We start from the raw sequence: 13,086 nt of genomic DNA, 5'->3' as shown, positions 1-13,086 counted from the left end.
TTATTTTTTGATTGACTTTGATTTTAACAATTATGAAAACTGAGTCCAATGAATTCATTTAACAATACGAAAAAGGGTTCAACATGCCCCTAAACAATTGGAAAAGGTTTTAAAATACCCTTTATTCACCTATTGGGCTAAAAATACCCCTCCATCCACCTTTTTGGGGGGAAAGTGCACGGTTGGCCACTAATAACACATGTATTTACTTTTAAGCCATCGTTTAAAATGTCTTTGACCTTCCTCGTCACTACCCAACCGAGGTTAGGCTTGGAACTTACTGAGTACCGGTGTGGTGTACTCATGCCCTTCCTGCGCATGTTTTTCATGTGCAGATCATCCAGGTACCTCTACTCAAGCGCACTATCAGTGAGAGAGGAGGACTACGGAGACTTCGAGGTAGATCTGCTGCGTCCGCAGACCGACGAGTCTCCCCCTTACTCTATCTTTAGTACTTAGTTTTCCTTCTTCGGTTGTTAGAAATTCTGGAGTTTGGAACCATTATTATACACTTCTGTAGCCTGTGTTGCCAGGACTTCAGGACTACATGTCCTTAACTTTTGAACTTAGAACTCTAAGTTCAGGACTTCAGGACTATATGTCCTTAACTTTTGAACTTGTAACTCTAAGTTCAGGACTTCAAGGCTACATCTCCTTAACTTTTGAACTTGGAAATCAAAGTTAAGGACCTATTGTCCTTAACTTTAGAACTTGTAACTGTAAGTTAAGGACTGCTTGTCCTTAACTTTTGAACTTGTGTCCTTAACTATTGAACTTAACTTTAGGAATTCAGGACTATATTTCCTTAACTTTTGAACTTGAAACTCTAAGTTCAGGACCATGTCCTTAACTTTTGAATTTAACTTTAGGACTTCAGGACTACATGTCCTTAACACAATTATCTTTGTCCTCAACTTTTTGGCTTTTTACCATATTTTTCCTAATTATCTGTTGTTTAAGAAAATCTAAAAGTCACTTCTTTTAGAAAACCAAAAGTCACGTCCTCCCACGTTGTGATTATTATGAGTGAAACCAAGCAATTTAACTCCTGAAAGTAGACACAAAAGAAAATGAGAGGCTTATAAAATTTATATGATTAATGCATTTCGTTTCTTCTGTTCAAAATTGGGTTTCATATATGAAAATAATGGAAACACTCATATGGACCCCAGAACGCCATTGCAGAAGGAGAAGTGGAGCTGTAAGGAATGGATCTGAAAATGGCGTATTTCCGTTTGGGAAGGAAAGGGTAATACTGCCTTTTCATATTAATTTTAATAGACTAGTCGCTACTTTTGATCAGCATTAAAAATGCTGGATAAAAAGTAAATACCACTTTAAAAAATTGGCTACCCCACACAATTTTTACCCTTTTTGGTTCACTTATGCCCTTTGACTGTTAGGTCAATGCTGAATTTAAAATAATTATTATTCTTTTTGTAAAACTTAAAAAAAAATATTTCACAAAATATTTTTGGTTTTTTTAAACTAATGCACCATTAGTCCCACTAATTTAGTAAAGTTTTCTTCTTCATTTTTTTAGTTTTTACAAAAAACAATTCAGTTTTTACAAAAAACAATTCAGTTTTTACAATTTTTTTTTTACATTTTTCAGTTTTTTAAAGCATTTTTTTTCAAAACTGAAAAAAGTTGTAAAAAAAGAAAAAAAAAGTTTTTCATAAAATATTTTCATTTTTTAAAAACTGAAAAAAATATATTCAATGAAATATTTCCGTTTTTGAAAAATATTTTTTTTTCAGTTGTTTTTAGTTTTTTTAAAAAAATGATTTTTTTTCTTTAAAAAAACAGAAAAACGAAAATAAAACAAAATATTTTAAAAACCTGAAAATAATATTTTTCAAAAGCGTAAATATTTTGTTGAAAATATTTTTTTCAGTTTTTGAAAAACGAAAATATTTTATTAAAAATTTTTTTTTTTCTATTTTTACAAATTTTTTTCAGTTTTTACCGAAAAAAATACTTTAAAAAAACTGAAAAAAAATAAAAAAATATTATTTTTTTTTGTAAAAAATGAATTGTTTTTGTAAAAACTGGAAAAAAAATAAGAAGACTTTACTAAATTAGTGGACTATTGGTGCATTAGTTTAAAAAAATAAAAATATTTTGCAAAATATTTTTTTTAAGCTTTACAAAAAGAATAATAATCATTTTTAATGTAGCATTGACCTGACGGTCAAAGAGCATACGAGAACCAAAAAAGTGGACGGAGGGGTATTTTTAGCCTAATAGGTGGATGAAGGATATTTTTAAACCTTTTCCAATAGTTTAGGGGCATTTTGAACCTTTTTCCGTTAACAATATTTTGTGTGTGTGTGTGTGTTTTGCATAAATCAGTGTCGTCCAAAAGAAATTGGACACGAGAAAGCTATTTTGGAGTAGTAGCTTAGCTCAAATTAAGGCAACTTAAGACTTTGAACTTTTTAGGATATTTTTTTTCAAAAAATGACATTATATATATACATGGTATGTATATGGGGCGATTGTGTATGTAAGACGAGTATATATACCAGAATCAGCTTAAGATATGGTTGTATTGTTGCTAATTAAGCTTATGTGCATGGTGTGTCATACCTGTTATCAGTTATATATGCTTATTCTTTATGCTAAAATATAGTTATGCACATTCAGTATATGCTAGAATAAAAATTCAAACTATACGTAAATTAGAATACATATTTAGTTTGGATAATCATGCACCTTGCTTTTATGTTTTGAACATTTACTCACATTGGACATGTAAAATTCAGTTAGGAGCATGTGAATTCACAACTCTAAGTTATTGGCGACAAGTATAGGTTGTTTCGGATTTCAGTATAGTTTTACATTTTATCCTTTGTTCATATCGTTATATGGTCATTTTTTGTGCATATTGTTATATGCTATATCTGTGAACTAGATAAATATAGTGAATATTGTTATGAAACTATTATGTTGTGGATGTCCATTTATTATTTCGCTATAGAGAATCTTCCTGAAGAAGATTATCCATTTAGTACTCTGTTGAAGTTTATCTACAAGCAGCTGATGCAGGCAGGTTGCAAGCAACTCAATGAAATGATTTGCAGCAGTTTCTTATTAAACAGATAGGTTGCGAGCAGCTCATGCAGACAGCTTACAAGCAGCTCAAGAAAAACCTTGCAGGTGCTTCCTGAAAAGCCTTGCTTCGTTTCCTCTATAAATAGAGGAGTTTTCAGTTCATTGTGTACATCAGTTTATTTACTTTACAATTATTATTTTATAACAAGTTATCAACACGAGACTCTACCTTGAGCACTTACTTTGAAAGATGTATTACTATAGTTATCCTCATCCAAAGGCATCAGTTCTCACTGTAAGTAAGACCAAATTATTTTATTTATGGATATCTTCCCTTTTTATAGTGGGTTGAACATTGATATTTCTTAAGCGTCACTATTTCATTTCCATATTTGCAAACTAAGCATGGAAATGATTCCTTGTTGGCTTAAAGGTTTTCCTATATCACTGTTTATGAACGACGAATTATTTTCCCTTGTTGCTTTGCCATCTTGAAGTAGGTTTGTAGCAAAGGACTTGTGACATTAATTTTTGCACTTTCATATATTGCTTAACACTAACTATTCGTTGAGTTGAGTTAGCAAAATTTTTTATGCTATAAATCCGATCCAATCGCCATCATTAAGAATTCTACTCAAAAGGTTAGTACTTCCTTCATATCAGATATTCATGTTTTTTTTTGCTACTAACAGTATAATTTTTGTTCATTGGTCCTAAGGAGCCTAATTGGTTCTCTTGGCAGTTCATGCCATAAATTTTTCTAAGTCTTGTTATGGCTTAATTTTATGGTTCACTTGAACTCTAGCAAAGTACGACCACCAGAAGTGAAAATATTTTGTATATCTCATTGTAACAAAATTTTGATAACCACCAAAAGTGGTATATGCCTATGACCATCAGAAGTGATAATTTAGGCTTGTTATGGTCACAATTGAAGATAAGTTAGAGAAATTTTTTTCATATTGCATACATGCTTCGATTTGCTCCTGAAGTAGAAAATATCTTGAGAGGAGGTTCGAAGCATCGTAATGTGATGTGGTTAATGCACGTTCAGATAATTATATTCTATTCCCCGAAGGATGAGAATTTTTGATAAATATTGATTCATTCCCATAAGTGAATGTGACAATGTTAATAAAGCGTGTAAATATGAACGTGCTCTTGATATGAATATATTATAACTCACCTCCAGAAGAGGTAATATGATATACTCAATATTTTGTATTTTAAATTTGCTCCTGAAGTAGTAAGCAATTTAAATTTCCTCCTGAAGCAGGAAAACGTTAGGTAGTGGTCGAAATATTAAATTTCTTAATTTTCATCATTTAATAAATTTAGAATTGTCTTTGTGTGTTAATTTGATTATGATTTTCTCTCATGACACCAGAAGTGTCTGAGCAATATTTGGTAGTACAATATTTATTAAAAGATCCTGAAGAGATAACTGTTTGTCTAGAAGACTCATGACACAAGTAGTGTCTGAATAATATTTGATTGTGGAAAATAAATTGAAGGCTCCCGAAGAGCTTATATGCAAATATGTCATTCATATTATATGATTGTAGTCAAGACATGTATTGCAATAAACCAGAAACCCACAATCCTAGGGGGTAAAAAGAATATGTATGTGAGAAGTTACCCGCCTTATTCTTCAATTTGAACTACATCATGTATCACGATAAATCAGAAGTTACTAATGCAAAAGCAATCACAATAAACCAGAAGTTTTACTAAGGCAAAAGTAGCCACAATAAATCAGAAGTTTACTAATGCAAAAGTTTATGCCATAGTAAACTAGAAGTTTGCTAAGAGATAGCACATGCCATGATAAACTTGAAGTTTTCATTTGCCATTTTTAAATGAGCTATTTGAGAATTCAGATAAGCATATATTGAAGAACTAGAAGATTCTTCAAGAATTCTCATGTGTTGCTTGTTCTCATAATAAATTGATTATACCAGCTAAAGTTGGGACTAAGACCCCTGATTCTAAAATATATAAAAGGTGAATATGGGCCCATTCATCTGTCATGTGAACCACTTATAAATGCATATATAAGATGGTTACACGTGTGATTATTGTCAACCTGCAGTTTGGCATTTTGGAATTTCTTTTCTCAATTAAGAATATAATTTTCAGATGAAATCAAGACAATTCATCTTGATAATGCTGGTTTTTATCCAAGCCGGTTTAGCATTGAATACCTCCTATTAATGGTTGAACCATTGCTTATGAGAATAAAGCTTCATGTGTTGGTCTAAGATTTTCTAAATTGTATATAGCAGCACTTGTATGCATCAGACCAACAGTATATGATAAGTCCTCCCCTCACAATTGGTTTAGGATCAGAAACCAATTATTTTTACTATCTTTTGATGTGTGGTATATGATTAATTTCTCTACCACAACACAAAGATATGTTTTCCAAAGAAGATTAGGGATATATGTTAGTTTTTCTAACATTTGGGGGATGGAATAAACAGCTGAAAAATATGCTATATGAATTGAATTATCATTAATATGATCCTCACTTAGAAGATAATTCAAGTCAAATGCCAGAAGCATTTGCTGATCCAAAATTAAATATCATATTTCAGCTGCAAATGCTCCTATTAAAATTAAAGTCCCTGAAGGATATAGTTTACTGTACGCATGAAGCGTGGTAGACCAATCGGTTCCAAAGGTAACAATCCTTGAAAAATGATAGGATCTAATGATCAAAATGATCATAATGAGGAGGAAATAAGCTCTAGAAGAGCACACGACATCACATTTCATGAAACTCCTGAAGAAGTTTAGGTGCCCGAAAATAAAAAAAATGATGAGATCTCAACAAGTTATGTCGCTTGTGAACTGATATGAAATGATCGTCGACGATATATTTGATACAATATAGTGCATAATATTATAAAAGATTGTGAGGATCGGACCAACAGTCCAGATACTTGAAGATGTCATGCCATTTAGATACAAGTCATAACCTATATGACTCATTTGATTAAATCTATATGAAGATCTCTGAAGGATTTAAAATGCCTGAAGCATATAGTTCAAAGTGTCGAGAAATATACTCGATCATATTACAAAGGTCTTTGTACGGTTTAAAGCAATCTGGGAGCATATGGTATAATCGCCTCAGTGAATATTTGCTGAAAGAAGGTTATACTTGTTGTTCATATTGATGACATAAATCTTGTTGGAACTCCAGAAGAGCTCCAAAAGGTAATTGAATATCTTAAGAAAGAATTTAAGATGAAAGATCTTGGAAAGACAAAACTATGTCTTGGTCTGCAAATTTAAAATTTAGCAGACATAATCTTTATCCACCAATCTGCCTATACAGAAAGGGTCTTATAATGCTTTTATATGGACAAAGCGCACCCATTGAGTATACCAATGGTTGTTCAATCACTTGAAGTGAATAAGGATTTGTTCCGACCTCCAGAAGAGGATGAGGAACCCCCTGGTCCCGAAATGCCTTATCTTAATGCAATTGGTGCACTTATGTATCTTGCTAATGCTACAAGGCCTGACATAGCATTTTATGTTAATTTACTAGCAAGATATAACTCTTCTCCTACACAGAGACATTTGAACGGAATTAAGCATATATTGCAATATTTAAAGGGAACTCTTGATATGGGTTTGTTTTATGCTAACAAAGATAGTGCGGATCTTGTTGGTTATACAGATGCAGGTTATTTATCTGATCCCCATAAAGCTCGATCTCAAACCGGGTACGTATTTACATATGGAGGTACTGTCATATCATGGTGCTCCACAAAGCAATCTATTGTTACTACTTCTTCAAATTATGCTGAGATAATATCTATTCATGAAGCAAGTAGGGAATGCGTATGATTGAGATCAGTGATTCATTTCATTCGAGAAAAATGTGGTTTGGAATGTGATAAAAGATCCACAATTTTATACGAAGACAATGCTGCATGCATAGCCCAATTGAAGAGAGGATTTATAAAAGGAGATAGAACGAAACACATTTCGCCAAAATTATTCTACACACATGATATTCAGAAAAATGGTGACATTGATGTGCAACAAATCCGTTCAAGTGGCAATCCGACAGATTTGTTCACTAAATCTTTGCCAACTTCAACTTTTGATAAGATGGTATACATGATTGGAATGCGGAGACTCAAATATTTGAAACAAGGTTTTTATCAGGGGGAGTGAAATATGCGTTGTACTCTTTTTCCCTTATTAAGGTTTTTCCCATGGGGTTTTTCTTGTAAGGTTTTTAATGAGGCAGCTAGAAATGCGTATTAATAAATATGTGTACTCTTTTTCCTTCACTAGGATTTTTCCCGCTGGGTTTTTCCTAGTAAGGTTTTAACGAGGCACATTATATTTTAATGAACATCCAAGGGGGAGTGTTATGAAACTATTATATTGTGGATGACCATTTATTACTCCGCTATAGATAATCTTCCTGAAGAAGATTATCCATTTAGTACTCTGTTGATGTTTATCTACAAGCAGCTCATGCAGGCAGGTTGCAAGCAACTCAATGAAATGATTTGCAACAACTTCTTATTAAATAGGCAGCTTGCGAGCAGCTCATGCAGACAACTTACAAGCAGCTCAAGAAAAGCCTTGCAGGTGCTTCCTGAAAAGCCTCGCAGCTGCTTCCTTTCTTCTATAAATAGAGGAGTTTTCAGTTCATTATGTACATCAGTTTAAAAGTTGAATAATATATTAGTTTCTCTATATAGTTGTCTTTGGTTTATTTACTTTACAATCATTATTTTATAACAAATACGGATATTTGAATTATTGTGCATTTTATCATATGTTTATCGTGCATTCTATTATATGATTTATTTGTGCGTCTGAAGCAAGCAATATCTGTTTTTTTCTTGTTTATGTGCATATGATTATTGAATATATTATATGTATAATTCATACTTTAACTCTCATCACGACCTTATTAGGACGGTCAATGATACTTATTGAGCATTCCTCCGTACTCATCACTCTCCCCTTTCTTTTGTTATGTGATATTTGTATACGGTTAAAACCGGGCCCACTCAATTTTACTGATTAACCGAGACCAGGGGAATGGATCGAGGATCGGCCCCATAGCATATTAGATCGAGATACGAGGATAAGGTATCGAGTTCGGGATTTAAAGTACATGTCGAGATTGAGATCGAACGGGATAGACATCGAGCAAGACCGAAGATAGCGTAGTAATGGAAAGGCGAGATATCCGCGACTGGTCGAGGATCATGGCAGAAATCTCGAAACATATCAAATCAAGAGCGGTTGTTTAGATAATCATGAGATTTCCTTTTGTAATTAGAATTATACCGTAAATAGGATTCCTATACTATATAAAGAGGGTATTAACCATTTGTAATCATCTGACATTCACACGTATCAAAGCAATATATCACATTTTTATCTCTTGCAAGCTATGTTGTTCAGTATATACGTTCACTAGCTTGTTCAGTTGGTTCGAGGGCAATTAGCTCGAAGGCCATAATTGTTCATCACATTGGTTTGCTTTATTCTACTGTAATTTCTATCATTAATTCTTATATTTATCCTTTTGTGCCAAGTGAAATCACATATTCTTAAAACCACTTATAAGTTTAATTGTCATCCGATTTTAAGGGTAAATAGTTTGGCGCCCACCGTGGGGCTAAGGGTGATTGCTTGGTGCAATATTCGTAATAGACATAACTTTACACTTGTTCTTTGAAGTGTCTTTGATTCCAGGATCAACATGTCAAACTCTCAAGTAGCACCCACACACACTAATGATGGCCTTGGTCTCCATGGAGAAGAACGATAACGTACCCGCCCTAGGGAACACAATACCTCCGGTTAACCCCGATGGAGCTCCGGCCATGGATCCAATCGACGTCAGTTCCCACATTTCCATTAATGGAAATTCGGGCGTCGATTCTGAAATAGCGTCCGTAGGAATGCTCGAACAGCCGATCAACACACAGGGCGGTGAAGAAGGCGGGATTAGCCTTCGAATGATATTCGAAATGTTGCAGACCCAGCAAGCCGCGATAGCGCAACTCCAAAATCAGAACCGTGCACCGAGAATGATCGATCTCGATCCATCACAAGAAATTGTTCATAGAGCTGAATCGGCGAAGAGATCGAATGGAGGAGAACCGGAGACCAATCCTGCTATCGTAAAAATGCTCGAGGAACTAACGAAGCGAATTGAGATAGGGGAAAAGAAGATCGAGGAAAATGATAAGAAAGTGGAAACTTATAACTCTAGGGTTGATCAGATCCCGGGGGCACCACCGGTATTGAAAGGACTTGATTCCAAAAAGTTTTTCCAAAAGCCTTTCCCCCCGAGTGCGGCTCCGAAGCCAATCCCAAAGAAGTTCCGTATTCCCGAGATTCCGAAGTATAACGGGACGACGGATCAAATTAACACGTCACCTCATATACACGCCATCAAGGGAAATGACTTGGAAGATGACAAGATTGAATCGGTGTTGCTGAAGAAATTCGGGAAGACCCTATCGAAGGGTACTATGATATGGTACTATAACTTACCGCCTAACTCTATTGATACATTTGTTATGCTTGCATATGCTTTCGTAAAGGCACATGCCGGAGCCATTAAGGTCGCCACAAAAAAATCGGACCTCTTCAAGGTAAGACATAAAGACAACGAAATGCTCAAGAAATTCGTATCTCGATTCCAAATGGAGCGAATGTATTTTCCATCGGTCACCGACGATTGGGCTGTTCAAGATTTTACTCAGGGTCTCAACGCTTGAAGTTCCGTAGCTTCACAATAATTGAAACAGAATTTGATCGAATATCCAGCTGTCACTTGGGCCGATGTACATAATCGGTATCAGTCGAAGATCAGGGTCGAAGATAATCAACTGGGAGCTCCGATCAGTTCGATTTATCCTAACAGGCCCATGGACAGAGTTAAAAGAGATGTTGACCGGGAACCTTGGTCGAACGGAGACCGATATCAGCCATACGGTGGAGATTGGAGAAATAACGGGCCTCGACGCAACTCCATTCGAAATGGTAGAAGGAATGATCGAGGATAGAGCTCCCGAGGGCCCATGAGCAAAAATGGTTTCGATAGGGTTGTAGGGACCAAAGAAGCACCTCGATCTTCAGAATATAACTTCAACGTGGATGCTTCTGCCATAGTATTAGCCATTGGACGTATCAAAGATACCAGGTGGCCTTGACCTATGTAGACCGATCCGGCCGAAAGGAATCCAAACTAAATATACAAGTACCACGGTACCCATGGCCATAAAATAGAAGATTGCAGGCAACTAAGGGAGGAAGTAGCCCGATTGTTCAAGAGGTTCACCTTCGAGAATTCTTAAGTGAGCGGTCCAAGAACCACTTCAAAAGCAGAGATTCAAACACATAGAACGAGCAAGAGGAGCTGCAGCACGTGATTCACATGATCATTGGAGGGGTCGACATTCCCCAAGGATATTTAAGCGCACCAAGGTGACTATCACAAGGGAAAAGCGAACATGGGACTACTTACCGGAAGATACCTTGTCTTTCAACGACGAGGATGTGGAAGGAACCGAACAACCTCATAATGACGCACTAGTAATATCTGTCCTTATGAATAAAATTCAAGTTAAACGTGTTTCGATTGATCCAGGTAGCTTGACCAACATTATTCGATCAAGGGTCGTAGAATAGCTCGGCCTACAAGATCAAATTATGCCCGCAGCTCGAGTACTTAACGGTTTCAACATGGCAAGTGAAACCACCAAAGGTGAGATTATTTTGCCTGTAAACGTGGCCGGGACCATCCAGGAAACAAAGTTCCATGTAATCGAGGGCGACATGAGATACAACGCTCTGCTCGGAAGGCCTTGGATCCATAACATGAAGGCGATACCCTCGACCCTTCATCAAGTTCTAATGTTCCCAATATTTGAAGGAGTCAAAACAGTATACGGGGAACAACATGCCGCCAAGGAGATGTTTGCAATTGATGAAGCAATACCGGTGTCAGCATTCTTCAACAAAGGGATCGGACTCGAAGGGAAAACAAGAGGCTAAATAGCAACCACAGACACCGGCATCGACCCAATCGGAGAAGCGGGAGATGGATGAGGACGATGACTATGGGATACCTCGATCTTTCTTAGTTCCCGATGACTCCGACACCACCAAATTAACGGTCAAAGAGCTGGAACAAATCACATTGACCGAACATCAGCCAAAACGAAAGGTATACCTGGGCACGGGGCTAACCCCCGAGCTTAGGAAAAAACTTATTCATTTCCGTACAACTAACACAAATTGCTTTGCTTGGTCCCATCTCAACATGACAGGGATCCCACCAGATATCACTACCCACAGACTGAGCTTGGACCCAAAGTTTCGTCCAGTAAAGCAAAAGAGAAGGCCCCAATTCGAGGTTAATCACGCATTCATCAAGGACGGGGTGACCAAACTTTTTAAAATAGGGTCCATTCGGGAAGTAAAATTTCATGAATGGTTAGCAAACACAGTGGTGGTCCCTAAGAAGGGAAATAAACTTAGAATGTGCGTAGACTACAACGACTTGAACAAGGCCTGCCCTAAGGATTCTTTTCCCTTGCCGATATCAATCGCATGAACGATGCCACGGTCGGCCACGATATTCTCAGTTTTCTCGATTTCTACTCCGGGTACAATCAAATACAGATGAACCCGGAGGATCAGGAAAAGACCTCGTTTATCACTAAGTACGGCACCTATTGTTACAACGTAATACCGTTCGGACTAAAAAATACTGGTGCAACTTATCAACGCCTAGTAAATTGAATTCTCAAAGAATAAATAGGAAAACTAATGGAAGTTTATATTGATGACATGTTATTTAAGTCCTTGCGAGCAGAGGACCATTTGAAACATTTGCAGGAGACCTTCGACATATTAAGAAAGTACAACATGAAGCTTAACCCGGAAAAGTGTGCATTCGAGGTCAACTCGGGCAAGTTTCTCGGCATCATGGTGTCCAACCGGGCGATCGAGATCAACCCCAATAAAATCAAAGCTATCAAGGATATCAAGGTAGTAGATAATGTAAAATCCGTACAGAGGCTAATCGGGCGCATAGCCGCCCTAGGGCAATTCATTTCGATGTCCTCAGAGTGGAGTCATCGGTTCTTCTCGCTACTTAGGAAGAAGAAAAATTTGGCATGGACCTCGGAATGTCAGCAGGCCTTGGAAGAACTGAAACAATACCTGTCGAGCCTGCCACTGCTTCACACCCCGAAAGCGGACGAGAAACTCTACTTATACTTAGCAGTCTCGGAAATAGCGGTAAGTGGGGTCCTAGTTCGAGAAGAGCAAGGTACACCATTCCTTGTTTACTATGCTAGTTGGACCTTAGGTGAGGCCGAGACCCGATACCCACACTTAGAAAAATTAGCTCTTGCTTTAATAAGCGCCTCTAGGAAATTAAAACCATATTTCCAATGTTACCCAATTTGTGTTGTAACTACCTATCCCCTTCGCAATATTTTGCAGAAACTTGAACTTTCGGGTCGTCTGGCCAAATGGGACCTCGAGATCAGCGGGTATGATATTGAATATCAACCCCGAACGACCATCAAGTCTCAAATCTTGGCAGACTTCATGGACGACTTCACGCCAGCCCTCGTACCTGAGGTCGAAAAGGAACTATTATTGAAATCAGGTACATCATCGGGGTTGTGGACCCTTTTCACAGACGACGCTCCGAATGTGAAAGGGTTCGGGCTGGGCATTGTTCTGAAGCAACCCACGGGTAACATAATTAGACAATCTATCAAAACCTCCAAGTTAACTAATAATGAGGCCGAGTATGAGGCCATGATTACAGGTCTCGAGCTGGCTAAAAGTTTGAGAGCAGAGGTCATCGAGGCCTAACGTGATTCCCTACTTGTGGCAAACCAAGTCAACAGAACTTTCGAAGTTCGACAAGATCAAATACAGAGGTTCTTGGACAAGCTATAGGTAACTTTGCATCGGTTTAAAGAATGTACCTTACAATACATAGCTCTA

The sequence above is a fragment of the Nicotiana attenuata genome, unplaced genomic scaffold, assembly GCF_001879085.1.
Source record: "Nicotiana attenuata strain UT unplaced genomic scaffold, NIATTr2, whole genome shotgun sequence".
NCBI lineage: Eukaryota > Viridiplantae > Streptophyta > Magnoliopsida > Solanales > Solanaceae > Nicotiana > Nicotiana attenuata.
The sequence above is the reverse complement of the archived record's forward strand: the minus strand, read 5'-3'. Positions refer to the sequence as shown.